This window comes from Myxocyprinus asiaticus, chromosome 15 (genome assembly GCF_019703515.2).
Source record: "Myxocyprinus asiaticus isolate MX2 ecotype Aquarium Trade chromosome 15, UBuf_Myxa_2, whole genome shotgun sequence".
In the NCBI taxonomy this organism is placed as follows: Eukaryota; Metazoa; Chordata; class Actinopteri; order Cypriniformes; family Catostomidae; genus Myxocyprinus; species Myxocyprinus asiaticus.
The window spans coordinates 16,660,211-16,678,454 of NC_059358.1; the positions used below are offsets into that span (position 1 = coordinate 16,660,211).

The 18,244-nt window shown below is 39.7% G+C and overlaps 1 protein-coding gene across 1 annotated transcript in view; it reads right to left on the reverse strand.

Moving 5' to 3' along the window:
* Positions 1–15,967, reverse strand: part of LOC127453332 (four and a half LIM domains protein 3-like) — a 72,586-nt gene extending 56,619 nt beyond the window's left edge. Inside the window, exon 1 of the mRNA XM_051719664.1 lies at positions 15,782–15,967. The gene's annotated coding sequence lies outside the window, so the exon portion shown is untranslated. The remainder of the gene's footprint in view (positions 1–15,781) is intronic.
* Positions 15,968–18,244: the final 2,277 nt, after the last annotated feature.

Consider the following 18,244-nt stretch of genomic DNA (forward strand, 5'->3'; position numbering starts at 1 on the left):
GCAGGATTACTATAAACAGTCTGTGACGGCCACACTACAACAACAAGGTATCTGGATTAAACAAGTGATAGCGACGCATTATTAAACATTGTGAGATCAATGTCAGACGATCAACCAGATCCAAATTCAGCATTAGACAGTGTTTTCAATTCTCACCAAGTGGGATAACCATCCCTATCATTCATTTGATCCTACAGCAACAAATATGGGATTAACACCCACTGATATTGACATACTTGTAAAAGTGGGTGGTGACATTGGTGGTTATACTTTGGTCCCGAGACTCAGATTCAACAGTTTGGAAATATGTCGGCGTATATATCTGCGTGTGATATCTGCCACAGACTTAGCAGCCTATGCTATATTTTTGCATGATATTTTGTCCGAAATAGTGTCATTTTCCAGACTGTTGGCTGGGGATGACGGGTTAATTAACATAACATTGAGAGGTCCTAGTCTAACCACTGATGTTAACACTGTCTTGTCACCTAGCATCGATTACAGTGTGGATGTCTTCACAAATCAGATTGAAAAGATAATGCAAAGTAACTCTGAAGTGTGGGTTGATGATAGTTTGGAAATGTGACTATAGCAAGGAGTAAACAAGGGGGTGTGTTTGTACCCCTTTTGCCAGGCCAAGAAATAATTTTTAAGGATTTTGAACCTCTTGAAAATTATTATGGATTTGTCAAAGCCACAGTACTGCCCCCGCGAAAACTGCTTCACACCGTCCTTCCCTATAGGACTGGTGGCAAGCTTATGTTTCCGCTCTGCCGTACATGTGTGGATCAGCAGAATCAGACTACCCCGTGTAGACACACTGATGAGGAAAGGGCTATTTCAGGCTGCTGGGTCAGTATTGAACTGTTAAAGGCTGTGGAGAAGGGTTATGATGTAATGAATGTGGACGAGGTATGGCATTTCCCTCAACGATCAGAAACCTTGTTTTGTGATTATGTTAAAACATTTTTACAGTACAAACAAGAAGCCAGTGGATTCCCCACGCACGCTGTGACAGATGCAGACAAAGAATCTTACATCGACAATTACTTTGAGAAAGAGGGGATTAAACTGAATCTTGACAAGATAAGCCTTAACCCTGCACGCCTGTCTATTAATAAACTTCTGCTGAACTCACTTTGGGGACAATTCTCTATGCGCGAAAATTTGCCGTATACGGAACTAGTTTCAGACCCTGAACAGTTTGCCCAGCACATTTTTGGTGATGGTTATGACATTAAACACTTCTCATTCATGTCAGACACTGTTGCACTAATTCAGTGGTGTTACGCGGATGGGAAAGGTGGTCAGACCTGTGACATTAATGTCTTTCTTGGTGCATTTACAACTGCACATGCGCGTCTAGAACTGTATGAACTAATGGATAAGTTGGGGGATAGGTTGTGGTACAGTGACACAGACAGCGTCATCTTTACTTCTAGAGACGGCGCCTGGGAGCCTCCATTGGGGCCTTACCTCGGTAATCTGATTGATGAGGTCGGGGATGTGGATCACATTGTAGAGTTTTGTTCAGGGGGGCCGAAAACATACGGCTACCGCACTGCTAAGGATAAGGTCTGCATGAAAGCCAAGGGTATCACTCTCAATGCTGTAAACTCAAAAGCCATTAGGTTAAACACTCTGATTGGACTTGTTGATCACTATGTCGTGGGGGAAGATAATAGTCGGCATATACTGGCCTACACCGACACTATTGTAAGAAATAAAAAACACTTCACACTACACAACAGGTCAGTCGTTAAAAAGTTTAAGGTGTTGTACAACAAACGTGTGCTGCTCCCTGATTTCACCACACTCCCATATGGATTCTGACAATCTTTTTGGACATAGGGGCGTGCGAGAGACAGATGGTTTTGATTTCAGATTACAGCATCCATTTTCACGTGTGATAAGTGGCCCTTCAAACTCGGGAAAGTCATATTTTGTAAAAATGTTGTTGTAAAATGCTGTACGGTTGATTAAAAAAAAAAAAACTGAAAATATTGTGTATATTTATGATTGTTGGCAACCATTGTATGACGAATTGTTGAAAATTAAAACAATTAAATTTGCTGAAGGACTACCACAGACTCTGAATGATAATGATTTGTTCCCCGTCAACAAAACTAATTTACTGATCCTTGATGACCCGATGAAAGAGGCCAGCGGAAGCAATGAGGTGGAGAAGGTATTCACACAGTATGTTCACCACAGAAATCTTAGTGCTATTTATACTGTACAGAATTTATTTTGCCAGGGTAAATCCAGCAGGACCATCAGCTTAAACACAAATTATCTGATGTTGTTTAAAAATCCCAGAGATACCAATCAGGTCAATGTACTAGGAAGGCAAATGTATCCCGGGAACACAAATGTTTTTATGGAATGCTATCAAGATGCAACCAACAAACCTTTCGGATACCTGATGACTGATTATAAAACAAAAACACCCGAACACTATCGGCTCAGAACAGATTTACTTTCAACACATCCTGCAGTATACCTCAAGAAAAGAAGGTAGTGAAAAAAACTGTTGGATGGTGAAAATGTCAGCTAGAATTTGTAGAAACATGCCTCTTTTAAAATTATTATTTAAAGCAACAACCAAACAGAGACGCGTTATTTTACAGTCTGCCACAGACGAGCTCATTGTGACATTGTGTGAAGTAGCTCTTAATGTGCTCTATGGCAACATACCACTCACGTCACAACAATACCAGAAGCTAAGGAGGAGGAAAAGCGAGATCAAATTTGTTGCAGATAAGAAGATTGGGGTTAACAGAAAGAGATGGATGATAAACCAACAGGGTGGATTTCTTCTGCCCCTCTTAAGTGTCGCAATCCCTTTTATCTCCAGCTTGGTTGCTTCTAGATAACTTTGGGGATGGAGTATGCAAAGAAGATGTTTTTAGTTCCACAGCACCAATTGGATAAACTAAAGACTGGTACCCCCCCCGCGAGTCTATTCAACAGGTTGTGGAGAATGATTTGGACATGACTATAAGAAGTATTTTGCACAGATCTGATTTAGACAATTATGAAAAGGCAAAACTGAACACAAATACTTTACAGCGATTTTTAACACTTGCTAGACAAGGGGATAGGGAAACCAACACATTAACATTAAACCTTCCACAGCCTGACCACGAAGAAAAAGAAGACCCACCCGCGACAGTCGGTGTAAGTGTCCAGGATGTTTTAGATAATGTTGTGGACGACATTTTGAAGAATGTTCCACAGAGGAGTGTAAACAACGGTACCAAATCATTATGTCAGACATGCAATTAACTCTTTCAAAACCAAATTGACACCGACTATAACCAGCTCATCTAAGAAGTGTAAAAAACAGAGAGTACACCCGAGTTCACCATCAACACATTCAAATTATTCAGATGGACATGTATTCATTTCACCCACTCTTGACCAGAGTCAGTGGCTAAGTCTTTAATCTCAGAGTTTTGTATGTTCTGTGTTCTCACGTTTTGATCTTGTTATTATCTGTATTGTTGAATGTGTTGTATGTATAATAAAGAGTCAAAAGAAGAAATTTCTGTTCTATAGTTGTTTTATTGGAAATATTAAGCATAAGACATAAACATTTCACCTGTCTGAACACATTGAACACACTTGAAAACATTTTCATTACAATAAGATTGTTGTAATTTTTAATAAAATCATTGGTATACAGCTTCAACACATAAGCATAATCATACCCCTTTGCCATGTGTTAGAGAAAGAACACACAATGCTGACCACAAGTCTCTGATGAAAAATCTTGGACTTGCACTGATGAATGCTGTACCACACTAGAATTGCAGTTTAGAAAGTTTTTGATAATCGGCGGAAAATGGGGGTAATCTGGTTTATTACCAAAGCTGTCGAAAAAACACCCCACACCATCCTCATTTATGTAGATGGCTAACCAGTGTTCACCTGGGAGTCCTGAAGCATGTGTGTTGATTTTAACCATTGATGGTAATTTTCTTAAAGGGTCTTTTGGTAGATAGTCACACGGGAGTACACCGAGAAAATGGATGTTGCATGAGATCTTATCCATGATAGTCGTAAGCTGGACAGTGTCCATTTTTACATATTAGTAATCAACCAGGATCTGTCGGCGATTTGACATTTCGATGATGCTGTCGAATATGGCATAAACAATTAAGTTGATCGTTCGGGGTAGCGGTTGTCTAAACCGAGCTTCTAGTCTAATATTTCCAGACTTGATAAGCGATATGTGCTGACTGCACTCCTCATCTGGTGTGAAATTGAATGCATAAAGGGTATAGCCTTGCAGAAAGTCCTCCCTATCAATAGATAGAGCCTGATTTTTAAGATGATTTCCAGAAGCCAACGCTAACTGGTAAAATTCCTGCACTGCAGAACCACTTTCATATTTAGGCTGCAGAGGCTTCGCTGGGTGCTGTTGTCTGTCCAGATAAATGGCCAAAAATTCTAGGTCATAGTTTTTAAATGCAAATGGGTTTTCATTATTGGATCCTGTAAAAGCATAATTATCAGTCATCGCTAGAACAACAGATTTTGGTAGATTTTGGTACGTTTTCTTGATTGCAGACACGTGAGCCTGCCGGAATTGAGAAGTTGTTCAGGCACACTCTGTCGATGGATTACCTGGCAGTTGTTGAGAGCAATGCTTGTGCATGCCCCAATCTCACAGCTGGTGATACAGACACTTTTTTCACAAATAGCGAGGCTGACAGGATGTTTAGTTTATAGGCTACAGCATCGCTCCTCATCAAACAGAATTCATCTTTACCTCTCGTCATGTGAATTTTAATGTCCACCCCATTAAGCATCAGTTTTTCTTGAAAGAAAATATCACTGTGAACGGATGCGAGTAGCTCAACCACATTACTGGCGTTGGTAAAGGCCGCTCTCTTTGTCAGACCGTGATTACCCCCAGCGGGGTCTGCCATATCCATATGACCAGCCGTGTCTTTGTAAAAGAGCCCTGCAGAGAAAAGCGTTTCAAGGGCATCTTTACCATAATTGGTAAGACATTCTACTATGCATCGATAAGGACGTGTGCTAGAACTCTGTGATATAAGACGGTCTCCAAGCGACACATCCACTTGTGAAAATATTGTTGCCCCTGCATAGTTAATAAGACCCACTGGGGCTCCATCTGCAATATCTGTGCCATCAGCATTAGTGATTTTGAGACACAAAAACACCAATGTGTTGTTTAAGTCTACATAATCCTCTCCAGTCCCCGCGATAAAAAACTCTAAAGGTGATGAGTCCGATATCGCTGATAATGGTGGTACTTCTATATAAGTATTTTTTTCAATAGCAGTTTGAGTCAACGGCACTGTGAACAGATCTATTTCGGTTTTTAAACACTCTTCTGACATGTTGTGTAGTAAAGCCATGATCTAAAATATTGTTGTAACAGAGGTCTTTGGTCTTTTTGATGTAGCACGTTTTGTTGTCTCCTAGTGCTTGCGTTTTACGACTGATGCTTTCTTAGGTGTATGTTTTGTTTTCTTCTGCGTTTGGCCACTCCTCCGCACCCCTGGTGGCCTAGATGCTCTTTTGCGAGCCATCACCATTAGCCCGGATCCGTCATGAGTACAGTTGTTATTAAAAGACCGTGATAATGTGCTGCTAACAACGTCACTTAGTATGTTTTTTGCAGCTGATTTAAGATGTGGCTTGGCTATGCTAAATCCTCATTTTAGCAATGGTATAGCCATTCCAAAGAGTCCTCTAAAAAGTCCCCCCAAACCAGCTCCATACATAACCCCACCCCTGGCATAGCCGGGGAGTCCATTGCCGGCCTGATTCTGGTAATAGACCACATAACGCATGGGGTCGGCATTGTGATTGTTGAAATATGCCATTTTTAAACAAATTGTTTCACAGGTCTAAAGTGTAGCTTAGTACACACCTTCCCGTAACTGAAACGTACATCTTGATTTTGATCGTCTTTCACTTGTATGTTTATCTCGGTGATAGACGATTTATTAACTGATACGTAATGTGGTCTGTCGTATCTAACACTAACAATCTTGTTATTCTCACCGTCTATATGTACACACCTTAATAGCGGAACATGATGATCACCAACTGATTGATATTCTATAATATCCGTGTAGATATACATGGTGTAGAACCCACCATTTATGTCTGCTTGATAGGGCGCATACGTCACAGGCTTGTACCCAATACTATGATTTCCATGAGTTTGGTTACCAGTTTCTATAGCAACCCCTGGTTTTAATCCTAAAATATTAGCCAACTTTCCATAAAATGTCAGTGACGTCTTTGGAGGGGCTTTCAGAAACACTTTGTTTTTATCATGGTCATAACCAAGACGCATCCGTGATGGCAGGTTTGCGTTGATCTCCCTGATCAAAAAAACGATGTCATCATAATATCCAGTCTTTATCCTGTAAGGTACATTTGATATCTTTTGATCGCTGCTGATGAAAATCTCTATCTCTTTGCCTTCAACAGGATAGTCGGTGATGTGTTTCTCACTATCTGTCACCGTTGTTTCACCATAGTTGAGAATGAATGCAGCATCTTCCTCATTAAATGTGTACCATGACACAGGATATTCAAATTCGATCAATCCAACTTGCCATTCTCCTTTTAGGTTTATAGTTCTCGCTAACCTGGTTGTATAACTAGATAACGAGGCGTTGCAGGGCAGCGTGACATAAAATCCACCCTCAGTCATGGTTGGTTTTTACATGAATGTGTGCTACCTATGTAGGTCTTTTGTTTTTATGGCTTCTGTACATCAACCAATTCTTTCTGGTTGATCCATGATGCGAATTTTGCAGGCCATCCGAGCCAGTGAACCAACACTAACGTTTTCTGGCCTTGTTTCTTCTTGTCTAAAATTTTTTCAACTTTAAATGTCTTGTTTTTGTTCACAAATATTTTTTGTAATTCCTCCTCATAAAAAAACGCTGTCGATGACATCGGCGTCATAATCACACAATCTGTAGACAGGTGGGTCGCGTGGGATGCACACTGTTATAGTGAAAAACTCCTGCATATTGTTTTCCTCATACCCTTTTGTGAATGGGCCTCTTACTTTAGAAATTCTAACAATGTCACCAACTTTATATTTAAATTTTGGGGTGACACCGCAACCCCCACTAGACCCATATAGATTATGAAACACCACAGATTCATTTTCTTTGTTCACATCAACTGGTCTCATCTTGCTGCTTCTGTGATAGCTGATGTTGTATCCATCCATGATGTCTTGAAGTATATCGATGTAGCGTTTGGAGTTTGTACCTTTTAAGGTTCTATTAAACCGCTCAACGACACAGGCTTTTAATTCTGTGGCGGGTGCAAAATGTTTGATGTTGTACTTTTTTGTCATGCTTTGAAAATGCTTGTTAAAAAACTCCTTTCCTTTGTCTGTCTGTAATTTGTGTGGCACATGTCCCTCTTTCAGTATAGATTCAAAAGCTTTAGTCACCTCGGCGCCGCTCTTGTTTTTTAACACATGCATCCATGCATATTTACTAAACAGATCTATGCACGTCAATAGAAAATGATCGTTGTCATTTTCCTTGGCGTGTGCAGACATATCAACTAGATCGGCCTGGAACTGCATATCAATACCATAGACAAAAACCCGATTCCTTTTGTATTTTAGAGGGGCTGTTCTGTGTAGTGTGTAAGTATCCTCACTGGCGAGCCAGGCCGAAACTTGTTTATCGGTTAAACGAACACCCGTTTCTTTTAAAACACCATCTTTTAATACCTCCTAAAGAACCCGGGTTAGAAGGTGTGTAATAAATATTTTTCATTTCTTCAGACATATTGTCACTTCAGTATCCACAAAAGAATAACTCAGATGGTTTAAGTGTTTTGGGTTTTTATTTCAGTAAAAGAGAACATTGGCATCATACAGCATCGAGGTACTGAAGAAATTTTATACACATCACAATGTTTTTCTCAACAATGTAATCAACTAGTGTTTCAATAATTTCACAAACATCAGTCTGGTCATTTCTTGACAGACACATAAATCAAGTCACAAACGTACACATACAGATTATGTCAGCAATTCTAATACAACTGCCACATTCAGTCACCAGGTCTAGTATTTTTCTGATAGTTGCACAAATTGGATCGCCCGCATGAATACACATACGCATCATACCTGTCCACTCATTTGACATGCCTCTTACAACAGACATTTGCTTCTTGAGGTTTGTTAAACGTTTGGGATCAACACCACATTAGTTTACAGCAACAAGTACATCAACACAGTCATTAATGATTTTGTTCATTAAGTTGGTCATCTCACATCTAATACGATGTTTAAGTAGACACTTTGCCAGTCCTGTTGGAGAGCATGTGTTCCCCATTTCAGTATCACACACAGGCAACTTGTGCGGAGCCTTTCCAGTTGTCCACGGCATCATAGACAATCTGTTCGCTGCTGACATCCACAACTTTCTCTCTGACTTCACGAAGCTTTTCCACAACGTAAACTTCCTCACGCAGTTCATGCATAATAGTGTCTACCGTCCCCTGAATCCTCTGGGGGTGAATCCTCAAACCACACCGGCTCAATGCTTGAGCTATGATGTGTTTAAGTCCAGATTTAACCATATTACGAGACAGTTCCTCAAAGTACGCATCAAAGAAATAGGCGTCAGGTTCAAATAAGCAGGAATGTCTAATCTGACTCGGATGGTCCACCTCGCAGCCCAAACAGAGTTCTTTCAGCTTTTTGTTGATAAGATGTTCCAGAAGGACCACGATAGTCGCTTTTATGATTTTGAATCAGTCAGAGCGGATACAACTGTCTGTGTCATCAATCCCAGCATAGGCCGCAGCTCCAGCTATTGCTCCAGCGTTGCTGTACGCCGTTGTAAGGAAGGTCAGGTTGTGATACCCCAGATCCTTGCAAAATGTATCCAATCAGTTGTTGTCCCAAGTTTGTGGGTGGGGCTCCAGCGGTGTTGCATTGACATCAGGCATCGCCGGTGTAGTCTCAGGAGTGTTGGTGTAGCAGTAGACAGTCATAGATTCTTGAGACATGGTGAATGTATGTAGCGAATGTACCGAACTGCTGGCGTTTTTAATCGCTGTAATATGGGGGCGGACTTAAGAGGCGGTCTTTGGGGTTGTTGACGCCCTGCTCAGGGTGAAACAATATCGTCTTTACAGAACTGTAGCGATCATACATGTCACACCATCTAAACATCTTGTCAATACAGGAAAAAATGTCGTCAAGCATACGAACATCTTTTCGCTGAAACAAAAATTTCATGTCATAGTACATGTGATGCTCAGATTCAGGAATAGGCCATGCACTTTCACGGAGCTTTGTCTTGTCGTTGCAGCAAAAAATATAAGGAGTCATGCCGTCCCACTCTCCGATGTACAGTGGCTCATTGCTACTCTCCAAACGTAATTGTAAAACATAAACCAGTCTTTGGCAGGGAAAATCAAGCAGGGTTCCTGTGATGTAAAATCAGCTCCAGTATCCACAGCATAGAGTTTCACAGTCACATCTAATACCTTGTCAAACACGTATCTTCCTACACGATTACCAGACAATGAGAAATCACGTTTCGCAAAATCCACATCTTCATGAAGAAACTTTGTCAAACTAACATTTAGTTTTTTCCTTGGCACAAAAGTCAGTTCCTCTCTCATTTCAACAGGTCCACTTGTTGGTGAAATACACATCACTCTTCTAGGGGTTTTAGGAGTTCTCGGAGCAGCCATTGTAGCATAAAGTTGCAGTGTCTTCTGTGTTTTAACTACGGCATCTTAAACCATTATTTAAACAACAAATTCAGGATTTAGGTAGTGATGTAGGTGTGAAAAGCATACCAGGAAGGAACAATGGTGAGAGGTAAGACATCATTAACAATAACACATCAAAAACAATCATTGACATCCAACGACTGGCCAACAGATCCCTGGAAGATCATGTCCAAACATGTTCTTTAACATGTCCAGACTATCTTCTACCTGACAATCAGGGGTGACAGGGGGGTCATAAATTACGTTACACATACCTATCAATCAAGGGTGACAGGGGGGTCATAAATCACATGTCATAAATCAATCAATTTGACATTTTGACACATAGTATAGGTTATAACTACTAACGCGCCAGCACAAGTTCCTCTTCTCCGTATTCTTAACTTGACCGGAATCTCCCTCGGACATGCAACCACTCGACTCTGATACTGAAGGAGCTCCTCACGTGAACAGACCATTATACATTTGTAACAATCCTTCAGGGTCGGGTATGGAAAAGGAGGAGATGGGGAGCAGTGACACGCTTCAGGTAGGCTTTTATTTTTCTGCCTTCCTCTGTGTGCGTTCTTAAAAGTGTGTTTCTTATTTCAAAAAGTTCAGTGTAGCAAAACTCTCAGTCAGCATAAACTACTTGAAATCTCAGCTTCACAACACTAAAAGCATTAGAACACTCAAATAAGACACGCCAGTCACGGCACACTCGTGTCCTTCTCTCTCTGCTCTCTGGCGTGTTTTGGCTGCTTTTGAGGCCTCTTCCTGCTATCACTGTAACAAGAAACAGCTGTTAGAGATCATGTCAACCAGCTTGACAAGCCACACCACTCCCTCTCTCTTGCAAACAGACACACGCCCCCATCACCACAACATTGTTGTTCAATGGTCAAGACATTCTTTGTCATTGTCTTAGTCGCAGTGTTCTTCTTTGTCTTGCACATTGTAATCCAATAAGCAATCTATATATTATTGCGATACTAAAAAACTAACACTAATACACAAACTAAAAGAAAAATAAGCAAAAAAGTCAAATGAAATAAGAAAAAGAGAGAGCTGTTGTGTCACACTGCCACTCGCTGCGGCGCCGGAAGTCAACACACTGGGTGCACTGTGTCTGGCTTTGCATTTTCATTGCTCATTTGGTTACAGAGCTGGTTTATTGCATATTTTGGTAACATATTATGACTGAATGATGTTTTAGAGTGTCACAAATAATTTGCATTTGGACTGCTTAAAAGACTTTCAAGACTTGTTATACACACTTTTGTGTGCATGCACTTCCTTTTTATTTGTGCTATTCTCTACATGCCCCCCTTAACTTATTCAAGCCATCTACAGCCACACTTATGATTGGGCAACTATTAAAGTGGACATCTTAGGACACTTAAGCCACACTTAAAAATGTATGCATTTAATTGCATAGATAACGAAATATCAATCCAAGTGGCATCTGCATACCAATGCAGCTGGTGTCATGGTGATTTTTTAGTCAGTACTCCTCAAGTTCACACAGGTGTCGTAGCAGAGTAACCACAGGTGTAGTTCATCACATTAACCATAAATATGTTCCACTAATGTTTGACAACCAGAAAGTGTCCAAATACTTTTGCTGAAATTGTGAAATGTATTGCTAGTATTTTATCTTTTAAAAACTAACAACTCACACTTATGTGAAATATTTTGCTTCAAAAAAGTGCTTGTGCTATCCTTAGCCACTGTTCAATATTTGTTATCCAATGCAATGGTATTCATGCATTTTTAATTGTGTCTTAAGGGTTTAAATACAAAGGCTTAAGTGTTTGTTGCAACCATGAGGCATTTTCAGTACTGTTACTGATGGACACCAGCCCCTGCATTCAGACTTAAGCTTTACAAAAAACACAGCATTCCAAAAGAATGTGGCCATGAACAAGACTTGTTGTAGTCATGTCATCCTAACACGGCAAGGAACAGGCGGACGAGAAAAAGAAAACTAATGTATTTTTAACCTCCCTCAAATTCTGACATGTCTGAAAATTCCAGAAACTCCTGAGATGGCAGCATCACAATTGTATGGACATTTTGAACTCACTACCAAAAGGATGCAAGGATTTTGAACCACAAGAAGAAAGGATCATCATAAAAATAACCAAATAAATTTTGTTGGCACAGCAGGACACTTAAAATACCATGGTCCTCTTAAGAGGAAGCCCTGTTGTGGTTAGCTAAACACAGCCTAATTTAAGAAGTTGAATTTCTTTGATGGACTTTCAAGCAAGGCTGCCTCTACAATATAGGCGAACTAGGCAACTGCCTAGAGCAGCACTTTACAAGGGCAGCAAAATCACACACGGACGCACAATCTGATACGCTTCTATAAAATGACCAATCATAATTGATATTTCATTAAACGGGCAGTTGAACAGCTAATTTACATTTACATTTATTCATTTGGCAGATGTTTTTATCCAAAGCGACTTACAAAAGAGGGAAACATAAGCGAATCAGTTATATTGTCAGTGTATTTATCCTCTGGGTGGGCACCAAATATGCATCAGCCAATTAGATTCTAGCACACCGAACAGATTTCAGGTGGGCGTGTTAATTATTTGGTGATTTGAGGACTGTTGGATTCTTTCAAAATGTCAAAAAGAGTAAAGTTGTCTGGATGCGAGTATAAAAAAAGGAGACTTCTAAAAGTACAAGAAGCATCAAAATACAGAGATTCGTTGTTAAAATTTGTTTCAAAGCCTGCAAAAGATGTCAGCAGCTCAGCCCACTGCAGTGTCTATACTGAAGCCGAGACCGAGTGTGAAACATGGATGACACAGCAGATTTCACTCTTCCAGTTGAACTTCTCCAGCAGTCCCCAGCTGGCGGTATTAATGAGAGTGAAACCCTGAATGATCCAGGTAAATGGCCGCCATTAAATCAAGCAATGCGAGATATTTTTAATACACTTGACCATATCAAGTCAGAGGTGTAGATTTTCCCAGAGATGGTGCACACAGTAAATTTTCAACCAGTCACTACAGTTGCAATCTATCTAATGGCAAACTCGACAGGCTGTGGCTTGTGTATTCGTTAATCCGTTTTTTGTTTTTGCTGTAAACATTTTGTGAATTCGAAAGAAAATCTGCACTGACAAAAGAAGGTGTGAAAGATTGGAAGAACATGTCTAGCCTGTTAAGCACACATGAAAAATCAAATGACCACATAGATTGTTTCCCAAAATGGAAAGAACTGGACATTAGGCTCCAATCACAAAATACAGTACAGTTTGTACATTGGTGTATTTTGCTGTTGTATTCAACCTTAATGCTTTGCGTTTTGCAATGCACTGATTGGGGGATATGTTTTAGTCATCATGCGTGTGTGCGCGCGCACGTGTTGATATGGTCTTGTGTCTGCGTGATGCAATGCATTTGGTGGATGTTGCGTCTAGACATGGAGCGGCAAAAGAGAATCTTGCCTAGAGCAGCAAATTTCTAGGGGCGGGCCTGCTTTCAAGCCACTTTCTAAAGACATAGAATTTGGTGGAGAGTGGGAAATTACCAAAAACTATTATAAGACTATAAAATAAAACAGACAGGAATGTAAACAATAAAGCTGTTTAAATAAGTGATCTTGTTTAATGCTGCTATGTAGCAATTAGTTGCTATGGAGTAGGCTGTTAAATCAGCAATACTGTGAGAAACATACTGATGGCTCCCAAAGTTTGTAGCATTGTAGGCTATATGAGAGTCTTGACTTGAGTTTCAAAGGCATGATTTTGTTTCTCCACAAGCACCTCTGAACTCCCCCTCTTGGAATAATGAATGGGAGTGAAATGGCAAAGGGTTGGCAGCAGGCAGCTTGGGAATCTGGCTCTGAGGTAAGCAGTTTCAAAGGTTTCTTAATGCACCAAATGGCAAACTAATGCACCTCTTAGATCTCATTCTACCTTTTTTCCCTCACACACACACAAACAAACTTAACGGTATTCACCCAGAAACGAATATTCTGTCATTTACTCACCCTCATGTTATTCCAAACCCGTATGACATTCTTTTTTCCATGGAACACAAAAGGAGATGTTAAGCAGAATGTTCAGAACCTCAGTCCCCATTCATTATATGGAAGAGAAAAAAGAGTAGCATTCTTCAACATTTCTCCTCTTGTATTCCATGGGAGAAAGGAATGATATTAAAGGCTTGGAACAATATGAGTGAGTAAATGAGGACAGAATTACCTTTTATTTTTTTTATTTTTTTTTTAACTAACTCTTTAACAAAATACTACACTTAAGAAAACTTTAGAAAAAAACTCTTGAGTCACTGAGGGTGAGACAATTGATTGACTGCCTGCAACGTCTACAGGATGCCAGCAAACAGAGGCCAGTAACAGCAGTAGGGCTTGAAAATAGAAAAGAAAGGAAATCAGCAGAGGAAACTTCTGTTCAGCTCTTCCTGCACTCTCTTCTGACCTACTCACAGCACTTTTTGGTCCATTCTCTGTCTAGTTAAGACCGTCTTGATCTATGCAAGGCAAATGACCACACGTTTCCATGGAATTTCACTGCATAGTAGAGAAAACAAAAAACCCCTATGCCTCATGGCACCACCTGTTGAAAGTTTGTTCTCATGGGGCTTCAGTGTAACACAAATGCTGATACTGCAAAAATGAATGGTACCAAAAATGCCATTACTGTCTGCCAGAAACCTAATTTAGAATATACAAGCTGTTTTAAGGTCACCTTTAACCTTTTCTAGTCCACACACTAGTAATTTGCAGAGGAATTTGGCACACGTGTCACGACCTGACCGGCAAATCTCAAGTAGTCATTCATTGTCAATAAACGCATACATACAGAAACCATGACCAAAGGTATGCTTGCCGGGGGGGGGCTGAAATATTTCTGAGTTTAGTCAAGACTAGATCCAAGTTGGAGTTTGATTGCTCATCTCTGAATCACATTCCAGAACATTATGCATTCCTAAGTGTAGTGAACGAGCTGAGTAACTACTTGCAAGGTCCACGTTGCAAGTGCAGACAGCATACTTTTACAGCCCTGTCTGATTAGGTAACAATCAAGATACCCTTTGAGAATAATGCTCATGGTATTTCTTAATCTGTATTGTATGTGTCAAAAAAGTAATCTGGCTTTAAACACCACCTAAGTTAAATATAAAACAGAGGAAATTAGTTACTCATTTGTGATTCATAAAGACACACCTTAAGTGACTGGGAACAGGTGGGCTGATCTGAATAAGTCTATCTGTATAATTTATGAGTCTATAAGTGGGTGGCACCTGATAGAACAGATCGTCTTATGACTAAACACATTATAGACAGTTAGTTTGATTTAAGCAATCCGGCTGCAGCCTTTCTTAGTAACAAAAGTTATTTAAAAAAGTAGGTAAAGTGATTAAACTTAAACAGGAGGCATAGTGTAAAAGATCCTATAAGTCCAAAAGGATTGGATGCATTCACGTGTTTAGAAAAAAAATGACAACATTAGAGGTAACCAAAATATTGTACAAAACTATATGTTTTAGTAACACTTTTCAATAAGGTTGTATTCGTTAAAATAAATACATAAGTTAACATGAACTAGCAATGAAAAACACATTTACTGCACCATTTTAAAAAATTATAATACATGTTTTACTTTAAAGTTGTATAAGCCTACTGTATGTTAACATTAATAGTCAATGCGATATGAACTAACAATATTGTTTCACTAAATTGACATTAATCCAGATTGTTAGTTCATGATACCTAATGCATTAACGTTAACAAACAGAACTGAAGTTACTCCTAAAATAAGATTCACTGTGATCATTCGTGAACTTTTTGTGAACTTTACGTTTCAACACTCTAACCAGGATGAATGAAAACTTTCACAGACACCCAATTCATAGAATGTTACTCGCTTTTTCCAAACATTCATGAATAAATAAGCGGGTTAATAATGATTAGCTCTCTGTCACGTGAGCTTCTAGTTTTAAAAGACAGGGAAGACTTAAAGAAAAAGAAGAGTCGCGCTTACCCGATTAATAATCTTTAAAGACGCTCTGAATCGCGACTATCTGTCCGTCTTGAGTGCGTCGCGGTGAACAGAGTTGGCCTTTTAATATATCTTTATATGTAGTCCTATTGATTTACACGGGTCTGCAGAAGTGATCGGCTCTCCCATCAAGCAGCGAATGAAGGAATGATAGGCTCAACTCTTCCACGCGCTACTATACAGAGGAAGTTGAGTCAGTCACAAGCTCCCGCCCCAATGGATAGAACAGTCTTCTTTCTTTCGTAATTTTTCAATGAGTGATCTTTTAAATCGAGACAGGTTTGTAGTCAGTAGGATCAGTTTGACTTGTATGGGGTATGCTTTTAATTGTGTGCGCTGGAGAGAGGATGTCTGCCTGAATTATAGCCTACTGTTAAAGAAGAACACAACATACTTTGATTACCTGTTACTTTATCAGAGGAGGATGAATAGTCAAGTCAATGAAAAAATCCTCTCTGCAGTTGCATTGTCAACAGGTTAATTGAACAAAGCTGTGTTGGTTTGTTTCATGTCAAAGCCATAACCATGTCTTGAACATTGGGGGTGGGTGTCCTTGGTCTTTTAAAATAGTAAATGCAATAATTTTATGATTAAAGGCTTTAAATGAGTTAATGCGACCAAAATTGGATAATTTTTGGTTTTAGACGATATGTTTAAGTTCACACAGAACAAGACAAACGCGGTGTCTGCATTGCAAGCAATTTGCCTGTTTCTGTCTTCTTTTTTTTTTTTTTTTTTTTTTTTTTTGCTGTATCAAAGAAAAGGCAAATATAATTTTAATTTCTTCATCACTGATGTATTTGTAAAATGACATGACATCAGCTGACTAGCAGTGTCCGTACTGTGAGACGCATTACGTATCTCAATCCCTTTGAGCACGTCTGGGACCTGTTGGATCGGAGGGTGAGGGCTAGGGTCATTCCTCCCCAGAAATGTCTGGGAACTTGGAAATGCCTTGGTGGAAGAGTGGGGTAACATCTCTCAGCAAGAACTGGCAAATCTGGTGCAGTCCATGAGGACTAATGCTGCGTTCCATTTGTCTCGGAAGTCGGAGCTCAGGACTTGGATCGACGTCATATCCGTAAAAAAAAAAAAAAAGAAATCCGAGTTGGATGCATTACACACAACACGACAAGTCGGAAAAAAAGATAGACACCTCCAGGAAAGTAATTGTTGCAATAGCTCTTTTGGAGTACAGAGAGCTACAAAATAAGTATGCCCTTCACCTAAGAGACCTCGAGGAAGATGACAGAAAGCGGAGAAGGAATGTTAATGTTTCCGCGTATTTGATTGTATCAAAACATGTTAACCACGTTTTAATCGAACCAGCAGTGTAAACAAAGGGCAATGCCCTAAGGAAATACAAACATATATTTGCAATATAAATTTGCCTAACGGGGTTTATATGTAAACGGTTTTACGGTTTGTAACGTTAGGCAGTGTTGTTGTAGCAACATTGACCATTGTTCTTGTAGCAGCAGCGACCGTTGATGTTAGCAACAGCGACCTAGCCAATTTTAGCTGTACCAGTTTATAAACAACACATTACGCGGTAATTCACACATAAGAGGATCGTAGCAACATGCCTATAGGCAACAGTAATACAGTATTGTGTATATGACATACTAAATTGGACACAAAAAAGACAAAAGTGCAAAAAAAAAAACTTGAAACCCACAGCACTTCTAGAGTCGATGCTCTTCGCAGCCATCTTGGTTTCTGAACTCGGGGTCCTCTGATTTCGTCCGACTTTCCAAGTAGGAATTCCGACATCAGGGGGCATTCAATTTGTCAGTTCCGGTCTCGGAACTCGGAATATAACTCGGAGCTCCGACTTCCAAGACAAATAGGACGCACGATTAATGCAGCTGGTGGCCACACCAAATACCGACTGACTGAATTTTGATACTTGTGCTACTTCTTAATTTTTTCTACACCATGCATGGGACCAAGAGAGGATTATACTTAATTTATGCCATATATGTATTGCTTTGCTTCACAGTCATTTCACATTGGCCAATTATTAGGAAAAAGAGTATTTAGTGAATTTTTGACATTTTACTTATAAATGGGTTAGACCCCTATTAACATGTTATTGATGCATGGGCAAATTGTACAGATCAGATGTTACAGATAGAATTGCATCTGCATCAACCTAAACACTTCTTGAGCAAAATGATTTAAAACACTTTTGTCTCACTCTGCAGTGATGGACAAACAAAGTATTGCTGCCTGATATTTCCACAGTTTACAGGTGAAACACTTTAGGCACTTCAGTTTAAATGTGTAATTGTTTAAAAAAGTGATGTGTTGCTTTGATAATGGTTCTTACTGTGTAGTCATGTTTGTAATGTAATAGGATGAAGGAACAAAATAAAGAGCCTCTTGCGAGTTTAAAGAAGGGTCTGTGAAGACATGACTCTATCCTTGTACTAATTCAGGCAA